Consider the following 16,309-nt stretch of genomic DNA (forward strand, 5'->3'; position numbering starts at 1 on the left):
GTCTAACATACACAGTAGAGCTGTTTGGGAGGCAATGACTCTATGTGTGATGTAAGACATAAGAAGCTGCAGAAGGTATTATTGGCACAGCAGCCCCCCTTATCTCGTAATGTCCCCCATTGGCTGCGCTGTGCATTAAAAGGATTATGGCAGGACTGTTCCTGGTGGGAATATCTCAGCATCTCAGAGCAGTTGGAGAGGAGATGCACCTGCTTTCTTGCAGAGAAGGAAAGGGGAGCCAGGCTTCATGTGACCTCTTTAGTTCCACAGCTGTGCGTCCCAAGTACGTAAAGAGGCACAGGAGCAGCTGAGTGACCCCAGCACCATTAGTTCACACTTTGTTCCTTCCCCTGGGAGCAGCAGACGTCTTTGCCTCATCACAGCCCCTTGGTGCAATAATCTGAGTGGGGAGCTGTCAAGAGGTCAGGCATAGCTAGAGCAGGCACTCAGCTCTCAGCTTCTCATTCGTCTTGACTGAAAATGGGAATTTCAAGACAGGATAGTGTTCAAAGAGATAATTCCCTCTGGCTGTATATTTTTTTACCCTATGTGTGAGCTAAAGCAAAATACAGTGAATTTTGTGATTATGGTCTCTTTTATCAAGTCCTCCCAACCTTTCAGTAATGCAGAGATACAGGGTTCCAGGAAGCCTGTACCTCTTTTCACAGTGACTCTGATTCTGTCCAAGCCCATGCAATCCCAGAGTAAAAGGACTCTGTGCATTTGTTAAATGCTCTGAGTAAAGGAGGACGACATTTTATTTTTGATGGCAGCAAGAAGCAGGTTCCTGTTTGGTGTAGTTTCATTGAAGCCAGCATGGTTGCAGAAATGTGAAAGCAGAGCCCCAGTACTGTGAGCTGTGCCCATCAGAGGCAGGCAGTAAAATGCTAGAAAGTAAAGATACTCTAAAAGATTGCACATTTTTGTATTAATTATCTTCCTTCTGTCTTTTGACACTTCACTTTAACCAAACTAAAAATTATTGCTCCCCAACAGTGTTTCTGTTTCCATGTTCATTGCAGATTTTACACCCAAATAACTCCACTGCTGCAGAAACACGGAATCTTGGAGAGCCATTCCAGATCCACTGTTTGTTACTATCTTTTTGAATACTAGCATGTTAGATACTAATACTTTTAAATCCTAAGTATTTGCTACAATTTTTAGTAGAATACTACTAAATGGTTACCAGTTTGCTAGTAATATTCACTGCAACTGGCCTTCCCTGCCTGGTAAGAAAGGCATAGTCTTCTGCTTTCTTTCTCAGGCTACTCATTACCTGCCTAAATTCCCACTTCTGTCCCACATAGCCTGTTAAATCATAGCCCTTTTCTAAGTATTTAAATATATCTGAGTTTAGAAGTGAAAATTTTTTGCAATAGCATAAGGAAAAGTGTGTGTGGTCATGTTGGGCAGGTAAAATCTACCTCTCCCTGACATAAAATACTGGATGCTACCTGAACCTTTCCTTCCTCCTTTTCACACAAAATAAAGGACCTTCTACTTTACCTTTTATCTTTACCTCACCTTTTCCAGAGCACCCTAAATGCACTCTGTGCTTTCCCTCAGCACATTTTGCCTACATGTTGGTTCCATGAAGCCTGTGGAGTTATTTGTTTGCTTCAAGTAAGGCTTACACTTAAAGACAAGATGAAAACTAACTCATACAAGTTTCACTAAAAGAATCTGTACAACCTATTACCAAACTGAAAATAGTATTTTATCAGTGACTGTGCAGCATGAGGGAGGAATGGGAAAAAGTGTTTAAAATTTCTAATAGATGAGTGTGTCATATTAGGAACACACTCGCCTTCCTTCAATCAGAACTTTCTTTGCTGGTGTACATTTCATTTCGTAGGTGTTGGGTAAGGTGCAGCTCAATGGATATATCAGCACCCAGCCATGTTAATGAGCCATACTTTTATTGAACAAATTAAATTCCTGCTTCAAGATCCTGGGCTTCCTACATGCAGAAAAAGAAATAGGTTAAGTGTCCACAGTGATTCATAGAGTTAAAAATGAGGCTTCAGCTGGGGGTCAATGAGAAACAAGAGGATTTTTTATGGTGAGTCAAGAGGCTTGGCATATATTTATGGCACACATAATTTTAGAACAAAACATGCTGTGATCAATAAATGAAGAATAAGAAGAAAATTTGGCTTCAACAGGCATAAAGGTGAAGGGCTGGCTTCCTTTTTGTAAATAATCTCTGCAATGAAATCAGATCTTACCACAGACAGCGAAGACAGTCCTCATCATGCAGTGTCCAAGTGCATCCCAACCAGCTGCTTCTGCTTGCATGTGCTCAGCAGTGCTTGGTATAAAGCCTTATCCTGCTCTGAGGGCTTTCTATACCTAACTCACGAACTGTTAGGAAAGATGAGAAAAGCTGTAGAAATTGGAGGGTATTTATTAAACAAACCTGCCATAAAGCCTGCAGACATCTCCCAGTACTTGTCTTCTATTAAATATGATAGTGCCTATTTATGCTGAATACAAGCATAATGTTTAATGTCATTTTAGTAACATTCTTTTACCTTTCTAGCGCAGACAAGTGGTCCAAACAGAGAGAGATTGTCTCATTTTTGTTCTTACATGGGCAAGGCTCCACTCAGGACTCAGGGCTGTGAGCTCAAACTTTGCTTTACCAGCACACATCACACTTTTGTAAAATTGACATGGAGTATAGTGTTGATTTGGTTGTCAGAATGTCAAATAAGGACAGATAGTTGCTTTCATGCTTTTGTTTGTAGTTAGATTGCTACACTTTACGGCTATAAAGCCCTAGTCTTAAAGATGAGTAGGCCACCAAGTAAGTATTTCAAAGGGATCAGTACCCCCATAAGGTGGGAGTTCAAAGACAAGAATCTAACCAAAAGCATCAAAATAGAGGATGGGTGCTAATGGGGAAGTTAGGGAACTAGACCAGGAATCTGAACATTTGCATTTTTTTGAATAGTTTCTTGGCTGATTTCTTGGATAAACATGATTTTATGTCTGCTATGTTCAGCCAGAGAAGTAGAAATTCCTCTGAAATGAAGCAATTTGCACTTAACCAGGTTGTGTTGTATGGAAACAGTGCCGTGGCAATGGGCTATATTGGGCTGAAAAATCACTATAATTAGTACACTTGAGGCATTTGAAGAGATCTTAATTCTGGAACTTTTGCTCAGCTTAATTCTATTTTGTGCTTCCCCAGCCAGACAGGGAAGCAGTATGCTCTTCTGCTTAGGCAACTGGTGGGATAACCCCATCCGTGTCTGAGGTTGAGCTTTCATCAAGGATTTCTCCAGAATGATTTGTTCCTGGGTTCTTAGCTTGTGCTCTACCAGAAATTACCAGTTTGTCTCCCAGTCAAATACTGGAATGGCTGACACATACTTAACACCACCAGCTGAACAGATCTGATTTTAACAGCTGAATTATAATGCCGACACTCATTCATCCATGCCTCCTCAATTAGAATGATTTGATTTGTGGCTTTAATTTTATCTGAGTATAGTTATATGTAAATCAGAACTGTGTGTTTATAGAGGGATTACCACAGTCTATGATAATGGATACCTTTCACTGATTACTAAAGTATATAGGCTAACATGTATACCACGTCTCAGATTTCTAGCAAATACCAAATCCTAACTCTCCATTAGTATATGTGAAAAGATTACATTAAAATAAATGTCTCACCAAGAGCTAGCTACAGGGAGAACCAATCCCAGACCATTTCTACTATCCATCCAAGTTTCTTCAAACATCACTCACTCTAAACCCACCAGCCAGAGAGAAGATTATGTTAATCTTATTTCAGTATCATATGAGCCACCAACCCTGTGTTGGTGATATTACTTATTATCTGCCTGACTTTAAAACCATACACAAAACCCAACCTATCTAGGAATCTGAGTGTGTAAATAACTGGGAGCTCAGGCCTCTGGACACTCCAAGTTATGCATCTATCATGGAGAGAGAAGCAAGGAGTTTAACCCAAAGCTTCCCTTCCCTTAACCGTATTTGGCAGCATGTAACTCCTGTCAGAGGCCTGAGCTAAGTGCCATTCAAAATGAGTGAGTACTCAAACATTGCCACTTATAATTATTGCTGAAGATATCTGTATTTTTCCTGTTAAGTAATTTGACTCATTTATACAAAAGCAATTAATTTTCTCTGTTTCAGGTCAAATGTATTTACACAGAACTTTACTGGCACTGAAAATGAACGGACTGCTTCCCTGACATGTTAAACTTCATTTTTATGAACTCTTGGATGTCTGCTGACTTCTGACAGCTGTGAGACTTGAGCTAACTTTTATACTGCCCTTTGGCCAAAGTGGTTATGCCTGGGCATTTATCGGCCTGAGTATTTTCTCACCTCATTAGATTATATCACCCCACAAAAGCTTTAATGTAGCAAAAAGCAAAAGCTTTTCAGCTTTTAAAGCATTATATTGGCTTGAAAATATTGGAACAATAAGTCTCAGGGAAGTGGCCACCCCTGAGTAGTAATCAGACCAGACTGGCAAACAACAATAAACGAGGAGCTGTTGATACTAAATCTGTTTATACTATCTGGATTAGGATCCAGAACTGCCTGTCTATAGTGATGCCTCCCCCATAGCCTCTACTGAGAAGTGCATCTCGCCCTCAGTAGCTGTTTCTCTCTACACCTGAGTCCCAGAGACCTTCGTGCAGCACATATATGTCCCTTTCCTAAGGCAAATTGGAAAAGATCTGCCTGGTCTGCTTGTAAGCGGCTGGCCAGAAGAGCAACTGGCAAAAAACAAAACAGCAGGCTTTCCTTTGGAGGGGACTCTCCATTTCACAGCAGAATGTCTTTTTGAAAGCTTTTAATCTCCTCCTCCAATAAATTTGAATGCAAGTTTTGGTTTGTTTTTTTAATTGTTGTCCTTTCCCAAAGGCCTGTTTGCAGAAGCGGAGTGGCTTTTGTTACAGGCATAGAATTAAGGACAGAATTCTTACAGAATTTGGTTCTATTAACACTCTATTTACACATCATCTTTTGGAGTTTAGCTGTTCCATGGAGGCCAAACCCTGAACTGAGAGAGGTCTTCCTGCTCAGGGAAGGACTCCATGGGATAAGCCCTTCTGCTCATATAGTCTCTGCTCTGGGGACTGCATATTGCTGAGCCCCCGCTGAGCCCAACAGGGACCAACATTTCCAGTCAAAGATCCAGACCCAGTGTTAGACATAAATGTCTAGGAAAAAAGTTCCCTTAATATGACACAGTGGCCAGGCAACACAAATGAGGGAGAATGAGAGTGTGGCAGCAGGAATACAGTCATTTTGAAGCTCCTAGTCCCCCATCTACATTTACTTCCTCTTCTTGTATTTCCTGCCATCAAAACATTATGTGTGTGATTGCTCTTGTGGACCACCCTTGGTAAAATGGCTTGGTAAGACAGGAATTTCAGTGTGAACAGCATGCATGATGGAGCACCAGAAACTGAGTGGACATGCCCAAACTGGTGTTGGTGAGGAGGAAGATGACCATCAGTGGGGTTTAACAGTAACCAGGGAATTAGAATCTTCTGAAATAAAGAAGGAATGACCTTGAAAAGAAGCACAAAAGACGCACTTACAGAGGGTAGCGCCCTGGTGATGGGAAGAGAGTAGGGTTTGCAGTGCTTGGGTGGCTCCACCATACCACAGCCCCTGCCCAGAACAAGGGTGCAGCATCCATGTGGCCTGGGGGACATAGCAGGAGCCCAGCAAGGGTGACTCAGTGGGTGCAGTGCAAAAGTGGGAGGTCACCCATAGCCAGAGCAAACACATTGTCACTGCATGTACAGGATTTGAACTTCGGGGAATTAGTTATATAAAGATGTTCAAAAACTTATAGGAGTTCAGTAAGAGGTTTTGAGTGTCTAGTCTTGTGGTTTATCTATTGATATTGATCTTGAACATATTATTACCGTTATCATTATCACTATCACTATCATTATCATTATCAATATACCATTATTCACCAATTTCTGATTAATCACGTGCTATTAATAAATCAAGAAATCTCTTCAAACTTGATTTGGTTTAAGCTAGAGCAGTTTTTCCCTATGATATTTATGCATCTGGATGTCCCTCAATGTTAGCAACATTGTACATGAGATGCTCACCTTCTAGGTGAGCTTTCTTTTCTGTTTTACAGTAACACTTTTTGAGGATACATTTGTCTGTCTTAAATGGCAACTGCTGCACTTTTTGCTTGTTCTGAAGGCTCCAAAACAAAGAATTACTCTAAAGCCAAAAAAGAAGGGGAGAAATTTGAGAGAGAATAAGCATGACTCAAGGGAAATAATGACAAAGAACAGAGAGGAGAGCTAGGTCTCTTGGAGTGACTCTCCAAAGAGAAAACTAAGGATACTCAGCAGAGGAGCGAGGTATCCTTCATACTCTGTCAAATGCAGTACCTGCTTATCTCAGCCCTACTACCAGAAACAGAGGCTGGAGCCTCTTCAGCACTCTTCTGCATGTAAGTGGAGAAGACAGACTTTTCTCCACAGTAGAATCTGCTGTAAGATACCACTCTTAGAAACAAGCAGAGTATTTAGGGTTTTTACCTGGAAAAACTTAATTGCTAAAGAAGGAGGAAAAGCCCAAAGTCAGAGAGAAAACAGGCAACCACCTTCTAAGTACATGTTGCTGGGGAGAGGTTTCAGCAGAGATGACAGAGGGAGACTGCATCTCATCAACTGTTAACATAAAATAATACAGCGCAATAACTGGTGAATCCTGTTTGGTTTGTCACTGCTAACCTCAGAGATTTGAGATGGCTGGAGTTATCTGACTCTCATGAAGTCACATGAAACTGGAGATTATGTTGTGCTTATTTAGTTGGATGAATAATCCTGAGACAGGGGAATTAACTGCATGCAATTAAAATTTTCTTTTTTCTTTCTGTTGACAAAGGTATCGTATTGCTGGCCAGCAATACAGTGCATAAAGAAGATAGTGTTTCATGGAAGAGTGAGGAGGGATGTAAAATTAAAAACCAATTCATCTATGGTGAAATGCAGTAAGATATGTGAGTACAACATTAAAAAATACAATAAAGACTATATTAAAGATTCATGGTGCATAGCTAAATTTCAAAAACAAATTATAAAGAGTATATAGGATATATTTCCAAAATGCAAGATATCAAATTTATTTTTTTAATGTCCTCTGTTCTACCTGAGAAACATATCTGCGTATACAATTTCTGCTGGTTTTATGTTAAAAAGAAACGACACATCAACTTTACAGTTAGCTTGACAGGTTCTAGTCATTTGCTGAGATTTTGTTACATAACAATGATGCTGCTACAGTCCATGATCTTCCCTGCAGCCCTGAAAGGCAGTGCTGAAGTAACTTCAGTATCAAAATACCATTAACAAGCATTTTTTTAAAGCAGCTTTATTTTCACCATGGAATCAATAATGTGCTTCTCTTACCCAGTTGTAAAATGCTAGTGAAGAAAAGGGATTTTTTCCTGGGGGAAGATGGAGTTGGATAAGGTGAAACTTGTGTGTGGTAGCTTAAGGTTAACCTCATACTGACTACAGTATGACAATAAAACACAGACAGAAGCTATTAAGCAGAGCTCCCCACCTTCTGTTTGCAGCAAAATTAATTTTCCTTATTCTACACCAACAACACTGACAGAACAGCAGAAATTGATATGACCCAATAACTTCTGTCATAGGAGTGCATTTAACAATAGTGCTAGGCACAATCTAGCACCATGAGTTATCCAACAGAATGAGTCCCAGTGTGTTGCTGTTGTTATCGTCCCTGGAGAATGAAATAATCTGCCCTCTTTGCATTAGCTGAATTGACGAGTCACTGCTGCTCAGTGACAGGATTTCCTCAATGAAATGAGTGTTCAAGGAAGTTGTGTGTAAATTAGGACATAAAGATGCCTCAACAAAGCACATGTTAGCTTCTCTGGTGCTTTTTTCAAACTGGGGAAAGCCTACTAGTTAAATGATGCCAAAAATAAAAGGACAGAATGTCTAGAGGGAATTGAAAGTGGGTGGATGGATGGCAGCCTCCTTCTTTTCTGGGGATGCAACTTAAAATAAAGACAGTGTTGCTGGGGAAACATGCTTAAACTGTGTGATGCTTCCAAATGCAGGGCTGGGGTGTCCATGCTAAAAAAAGAATTAGTTGTGATTCTCTAAGATTCTTATGAGCAGGGCTCGATGATGAATAGAGGACCTAGTAGTTTCCTGGAACAAGAGCTGACAGCATAAGAAATGGAAAGGTTTGACTCCAAATAGTCAAAAAAGATTGTATTCAATAAGAATTTATGATGTTAGACTGCAAGAGGAAGAATGCTTAATACAGCTGGTCTGGGATATCCACAATATTTACAAAGGGACTGAGAACAGAATCTTGTCAGTAGGATATGTGATCCAAGATGGTATCCTGGACCACTAAAAGGTACACTTTTTGTGATAATAGTTGGTTCACATTTGAAAACCACATCTTTCTTTGGCTTGGTCATCACTGAATTAATTTCATCATTTTGAGATCAGTTGTAGATTTTACAATTTAGAGCAACATCAGCTGAAAAAAACACATCCTGATACTTCTATGAACAAACACATTAAAAAATGACTTTTTTCTTTTTTTTTGAAGTATAAAACACCATCAATATTGCTATTTATCAAATACTGACTGCAATAGCAACAGTGATGTCTTCATTTAAATGTGCTTCAAAACTGTGAGATTGTGAACAGACTTCTTCTCATTAACCTGCTTTCATTTAAGTTAAATAGATAGCAAGAAGATGTAAAATCATTCTCCCTTTTTGCATGAAGAAATTCCTGAGCATAAGCCATGGCGCTTCTCATGGTCTGATCTATCATGTCTGGTTTGATGAACGGTCGATGGTCACGCAGTTCCAAAACATCAACTGCTCTTAGGATGAGCTGAATAAATAGAAAAGTTGGTTGATGACCAACTCGGTTCCCGAGCTGAAAGTCAAAACACAGCACTGCACCAGCTACCAAGAAGGAGAAAAATGACTGCTACTGCTGAACCCAGGACACCATCATTTATACTTGAGGAGATATCAAAGCTGTGGAGACAGTGTTCTCACAGGAGAACGCATAATTGGTACATAAACTCTGAATAATCCTGAAAGATACAGAAAGACCATGAGAGGCCCGAAGAAGCTTAAGCAAGCAAGATAAGAGGCTGGAATTCACCGAGTTAATGAGAACTGTGGACTGTTGGCAAGCTTTCGAGGTCGAGTCCTCACACCTGTGTTTAACCAATTATATGTTAGTCACTAAGGGTCTTCAGGACATGTATCCAATCATAATATGCCAAATCACTGTAAGTGCATGTAAGAAATAGTATATAAGGGGTTAAGGATTTGTATAAAATGAACAAGAAGCATAACTCATATTGAGTCGTTCTCTTGATTCCGGTCGCTCTCTCCGACACAAAGCCTTATATTAAATGTTGAAAGCATCTTTCTTACACTCTTCAGGCTTTTCCTTGTAGTGAGGCTGAAAGCTGTATCATAAAACTTTCTATATTTACCCAACCCCTCATATTTGGTGGTTGTTGCCATAATTGATTAAAATACACTCATTTTTAAAATGGAACCTTTCAGACAATCTTGATTTTCATCAGAAACAGTCAGACATAAATAGCTCCCAAATTACTCTTGGTTAAGGACTGTGCACCTGGAGAACCATGCAACAAAGCACAGGGGCTGCACCATGCAGGAGGACACTGGCCCTGGGGAGTGACTCCCCAAGGTCAGAACACAGGCTGTCTTTGCACTGTCTTGGCTGGGAGGACATGCCAAGAGCTAAGTCCCAGCTCTCACAGACTTGCCTGCAGATTGATACCTGTTGTTTTAGGATAACCCTTCTAAACTTACATCCCCTAGAACTTTTGACATGAACATTTTTTTCCTGTCTTCACAAGAGTGGTGCTGTTCCTAGCTAATTATTGGGCTACTGGGATATGGGAAACTAATGTTCAAATTCCTCCTGATACCACATCTGCCATGTCCCAAGAGCCAGCCCCAACCAGCAAGTTATAAATTATTCGAAGCACTCCGTGTCCCCGCAAAAGCTCTTGCACATAATACAAATAACACTGATCCTCCATGCATTCATCAGCAAATGGGACCTGTGTTCTGTGCCTCCCTCCATCTCTCTTTTTCTTTTCTCACACTCCCATGACCCAAGTTACCCCTCAATCTTCTTTCAGGTGTTTCTGCTTGTCCCAGAACTGCTCAGTTTTCTAACAAGGTGATAATAAAGCTCTCCCAAACCTTGCTACAGCAACACTACTGGTATCTGATCAGTCAGGAACTGTGTCTTCTGCTTAGCATGCTGTCCATATGTTTCTTTGAGAGTGTGATCTACAACAAAAAAAAACTTAAAAACCAGCCTCACTTCTTTATCTGTGCCCGGAGCCGCTTTGGTGGTCTGTGTCTGAGCACTGCTGATCTTGCAACTCCTGGCATAGCACAGCAGGGCATGTACAGCTTACCCTTGCTGGAGCCTAAGTCACAGATACAACAGTGAGCACTGTACCTGCAGTGTCACAGCAATTTTGTCACCTGGAAATAGCCTGGAACCAATTTGCCCCTTGGTGGATGCAGCAGGTGAATTTTAGTCTCAGCTGCTTGCTTGCCCGTTTGACTTTGCTAGCCACAGAAATGAAAGAAAATCTAGCTGTCTCATGCAGGCTATGGAGAGAGGGTTAAAAGAGGGTTACAGGTTACTTTGAAAAAGAACTTGTTTTGAATACTAATTGAGTCAGTCAATCATCTCAATTTCTCTACTTTGGAAAACACCCATAACTGGGACTTAAAACTCAACAGTTATTTCTGATTTTTGTTTAAAGAATTGACTTATCTTGCTATATTGACATGATAATTTGCTTGTTGGCTGCACTCATTTTATGACCTATATAATTAAATTTGAATTATTAGGTTCAATTTTAATTGTCATTGATTTGATAATTAAATGTAGTTCTTAGATACTCTAGCCCAGCCCTGGCAACACATTGAGCTCATCGCTGTTAATGAACCCCACAAAGCTTTGAACCCCTTTCAAACTACCACAGATTACGTCTGAGAATATAAGGTAGACCAGACGGTTCAGCTAATGGCATGCTTACTTACCTCAGCCTAAACTTCTTGTCTCCTACACAGAAAGCAATCAAATGGTGTAATGATACACATTCAACAATTTCCAAGGCACTTATGGTATGATAAAACTTGTTTCTACCCTGAAATAAAAAGTTAAATTAATATTCAAATGAAAACAAGTCTCATTTGCTGCTTATGGGTCTGATCTTGCCCCTACTACAGCCAGTCTGATTTACCTAAAGATATTAGCTCTAAGCCCCCCCAGTCCCTCCACATACCTCAGTCTTTCCTATGTACCAGCTATTTCAGACATGCACTTTATAGCTCACTCCTTGCTAAAGTTATTTCAAATAAAAAATAATCCAGGAAATGTGTAATACTTTATGTATTATATTTAGACCATGCTAGCAAATCCTGCAGCTATATGCAGTTGTACACCCCTGCATTCCTCAGCCTGAATTTTTTGATTGCCATAGTGTCTCTTAATGACTCTAGAGGCCACAAGGTATTCTATATGGTCTTATCTTGTGTCAACCAGATCCACATTTAAACCAGCTTGCTCAAGTTCCAGAAAGAGACAGAACCTGTTGATGAAGATCACACCCTCTGCAAAACAAGGTACATGAATACAAGACATCTCCTTTGGTGATCAGTCATGCGTCAGAAATGCAGCCATGAAGCAGACTTGTGATTTCAGTAATAATGGCACTGCACTAGAAAAACCTGCTGGTTTGATTAAGATTTTTTTTCCCAAGTACTTGATGCTGAACAGGTGACTTGTCTTAAGGTCAGCTCTTATGGAGGCAAAGCATGATTAAGAGGGCTACAAAGACTAATCGTAATAATTGGCATAGCATTAAAACCTGGAATAATAGCAAAGAGCAAAAAATAAACATAGTGTAAGTTTAACAATATGTGCAAGCCTATGCTTCTCCTGAAGAGGATGAGCTTGGAAGGTCAAGGAAAATGAGGGTGCCTGCAGTGCGATTAAGCTGGATGTGTTGACATGCAAACTGCAGACTGGATGATTACTTATCTTGTCCAAGACAGGGGCTCATTTAAACATTTGGTATGTTTAAATGCTATTTAGAATTAACTCATGCTGAGGGCAGACAAGACAGCCTGCCACTGACATAATTATTTCTTAAAATGCTTTAATGTGCTCTTGTAGTTCAGGTGGCCAGTGACACAATTGGTCTTCCTGACTGGCCAAGCTGCAGATATTGATCTTTTGCAAGTAAGATTCTTCAGGGAGAAACATCAAACCTGAAATAAAGATATACAAGAGTCTATTAGGACATTAAAACTTTTTTAATTACTTAAACACTGAACATGCTATTAAGATTAAATTTTGCAGTTTAGGCCCATGTCCTCAGAGAAAAATGGGTGCATCACTTGCCTTTGTCTCAGCAGTGTATCTCTGATGAAGCTGCAGTCACTCTAGAACATCCCAGAGAGAGGAAGATGATGTTTTACCAGCACAATTGTCCTTTATATTGCTCTGGCGGTGTAAAAGCTTAGTATTAAAAGGAAACCAGACTTCAACATTGGTCTTGCCTCCTAGTTAAAGCCCTAAACCCCACTACAGTTTAGAATTATTAGTAGCAAGAATCCTGTTGGCTTGAGCTAGCAACTGTATAACCCAACTCTATAGTTGCCTGTGCAACACATTCTTCAACTTTGTCAGACACTTTCAGGCCCAATTATGGACACCAAAGCTTATTAACTGTGCTTAGTTTGGAAAATTAGTTTCTTTTATACTTTATTATTATACATGTCAGTAACAACATACTTGAAAAGTTAAAATACTTTAGCTGAGGCTAATAATCTGACAGGAATCTGTTCCACAGCTGGAGGCCACTTATTAATAAATCTGTGTGTGGCTGCAATTGCGGTCTTCACTCTCAACCCTGAAGAAAGAAGCAACTTTCTAGCTTGTGCAAGACACAAACTGGTGACAGCCACAGATTTCCAATGTGCTTCGCCAAAAAGGTAACTATCACTACTGCTGTTTCTACTTCACAGACAGAAGAAGGTACAAACAAACATAGAGTCAGGCAGAGCTGCAATCAGAAACTTGGGTTTCTGATTACAGGGTTTTGGCCACTGCTTCCCAGTGAAATATATGGTTCTGCTCCTTCACTGCTGGCTAGCAGCCGTCAGTGTAGCACTGAACACACAGTTGTTAAGCATTTGCAGTAGCCTGTTCTGCTCCCTAGGCTGACCACAGAATCTGTACCAAAGACAGCATCCTTGGGCTTTCCTGGTCAGGCTCCAGCACAGCACACTTTGGAAATCAGCTCTGGAAAAGTATGGCTCACACATCCTCCTCTTAATGGGGAGGAAGGTGTGTTGCCTCTTAAGTCATTCAGTGAGACGTTTAATCTAGCACAGAGTTCTACTGCCTGTGACTCAGGATTGGAAACATGCAAGTTACATGTGTGTGTGTCAGTGAGTCTCAGGCTCCATATAGTGATGCAGACTATAAAATGAGAGTCTGGGAAGTAGTGAGGTATTTAAGTTAAAGTAGCCTGTTCTAACCTGTATTTCTTCTCTGTTGTTCTAGAAGAGTCACTAGTTTAAACTTGCTTGTATCAGTGTTCGCTTGGACTCTAATAAATTTAAAATATAATTTTTAGCTGTGAAAGCATTTTAAACTCTACTTTTATCAGATTATTTTCATTAATTGGTACCCAGACACACAAATAGAAACTGCTACTCCAATTCTGTCTCTTTTGAATTTGTCCTGTCTTGAACTGTTGGCTCTGATCCTGTAGCAAGCGTCCCTCTGCTCCTCACAGACTTTATTAGGGTTCAAGTCTTCTGTGGCAAATCAGATTCAAGGGACTGTACATTGTTTAGGTATTTACTTATTCACACAACCCCATAATTAGCAATTTTGTCTTGTGTTCTCCACACAAGATCTCATAGGAAAAACAGGGTGCTGTGTAACATGAACTGCAACAGTCCACTGCAGAGAGGGCCAATGCGGTGTAGCATTGAAGATTCAGGGATCATTCCCCAAAACCTTAAAATCCACGTTTTCTTCCTTGTGTGGATTTCGGGACTCTTGCTGCTCCCATCACTGAGCTCAAAATTACTTTGTTTGTGTGGGTCTTTCCAAGCACAGAACATACTTGGGAAGAAATGCAGAGATGGAAGGAGAGATGAAGGCTAGATGGAAGGGCTGCTCATGCAGCATGCCTGTATGACTAGTTTGAGCTGATCAACAAGTCTGCAGGGTGCTGCTTATTCTGATTCTTTGCCTGAAAGACAGCATTTTTCTGTGCCCCCCACTCAATTTACCAGCTCCCACTGGGAAAATCAAGTGACGAGACCTGAAAGGAGATACTATAGGACAGTTTTTGTGCTGGGCCAGGTAACAGGAGCACATCTTTTGGAGTCAAATGAAATCCTTTGTGTTTGCATCACCTGGTTTCATACTGGATGACACATCTCCAGCGCTGTTGTATTAAACAAGCTTTAAAATGGGGTGGCTTTACTCTGGTAAAACACCTCCTCCAGGCACTGTCCAGAGGGCCCTGCTCCACCACTAGAGCTTTGCTCCTGCAGAGTTTAGGAAACACCACCTCAGCACTGTAACACACCCCTGCAGCCAAGGAGTTGTTTAAATAGCCATTAAAAATAGACCTATTACCAGCACTAGTTTTGATGGGATTTGTGAGTACTGGAGTCCTGCAGGTGTACAGAAGTCCCATTTTCAGCCTTTTTTTTTTTTTTTTTTTTTTTTTTTTAAACACAAGCGTTAGGGACCCATTAAAGATATTTTTAACAATAAAAAAGCGCCAAACACGCATCTATGTGCGTGAGTCCAGGGGGAATGCTGGCTGCGGGCCCTGCTGAGAATCATAGGTTGGAAAAGACCTTTCAGAGCATCAAGTCCAACCTTTAACCCAGGACTGCCAAGTCCATCACTAAACCATGTCACTAAGGGCCTTGTCTGCATGTTTCATTAACACTTCCAGGGACAGTTTTTTCACCACTTCCCTGGGCAGCCTGTTCTAATGCCTGATCACCCTTCTGGTGAAGAATTGTTTCCTAATACCCAGTCTAAGCTCTCCCTGGCACACTCTGAGGCCGTTACCTCTTGTCCTATTGCTTGTTAACTGGGAGAAGAGACTGACCCCTACCTCACTACAACCTCCTTTCAGATAGTTGTAGAGCGATAAGGTCCCCCCTGAACTTCCTTTTCTCCAGACTAAATACCCCCAGTTCCCTCAGCCGTTCCTCATACGACTTTTGCTCCAGACCCTTCCCCAGCTTCTTTGCTGTCCTTCTCTGGACCCACTCCAGCACCTCAATGTCTCTCTTGTAGCGAGGAGCCGAGAACTGGACACAGGATTCGAGATGCAACCTCCCAGTGCTGAGTACAGGGGGATGATCATTGCCTTGGCCCTGCTGGCTACACTATTGCTGATATAGGCCATGATGCTGTTGGTCTTCTTGGCTGCCTGGGCACACACTGGCTCACGCTCTGTGGTGTCAATCAGCATTCCCAGGCCCTTTTCCAGCTATTCTTCCCAAGCCTCTAACGTTGCATGGGGCTGTTGTGACCCAAGTGCAGGACCTGGTACTTTCCCTTGCTGTTTACTATTGGCCACAGCCCATCGACCGTGTCCAGATCCCTCTGCAGAGCTTTCCAGCAGATCTAGCTTTCTCCAGCGGATCAACACTCCCAGCAAACTTGGTGTTGCCAGCAGATTGACTGAAGGTGCACTCAATCTCCTCATCCAGATCATCAATGGAAATATTAACACCGGCCCTAATACCGAGAAACACCAGGCACTCTGTGGAAGCTGGGAGTGAACGCGGCGGGGCGGCCGGGGCCTCGGTCTGCGGTGGGGGCTGAGGCCGACCACAGGAAGCGCCTTCCTCCCCGCCAGGGGTCCCGGCGGCTGAGATACCCCTCTCTCGCAGGGACGAGCAGCCAGCTCTTCACTCATCCCTCCCCCCCGCCAGCCCGCCTCCTGGCGGCCGGGTGCGGCGCTCCGCCTCCTCGGAGCCGAGGGGAGCCGTCCCGGCTGCGGCCTCCACCTTTCTCGCTTTCCCTGCAGCGGGGCTGGCGGCGCGACCGAGGCCGAAGCCACTCCGCGCCGGGAGGAAGTGGAAGCGGCAGTGGCGGCCGAGTCGGGCAGCGGCAGGCGAGGTTGAGCGGGGCTGGGGAGGAGCTGT

The 16,309-nt window shown here is 41.9% G+C and overlaps 1 long non-coding RNA gene across 1 annotated transcript; it reads right to left on the reverse strand.

Annotated features, from left to right (window-relative positions):
- Nucleotides 1-12,255: 12,255 nt before the first annotated feature.
- Nucleotides 12,256-16,084, reverse strand: LOC133272503 (uncharacterized). The gene is made up of 2 exons (XR_009744453.1): nucleotides 15,907-16,084; nucleotides 12,256-12,382 (listed from the first exon to the last, which is right to left on the reverse strand). It is a non-coding gene; the product is annotated as an uncharacterized LOC133272503 (long non-coding RNA).
- Nucleotides 16,085-16,309: the final 225 nt, after the last annotated feature.

This window comes from Pezoporus flaviventris, unplaced genomic scaffold (genome assembly GCF_033815535.1).
Source record: "Pezoporus flaviventris isolate CSIRO_AGI_PZ_B2104156 unplaced genomic scaffold, CSIRO_AGI_Pfla_v1 ptg000030l, whole genome shotgun sequence".
Classification (NCBI taxonomy): domain Eukaryota; kingdom Metazoa; phylum Chordata; class Aves; order Psittaciformes; family Psittacidae; genus Pezoporus; species Pezoporus flaviventris.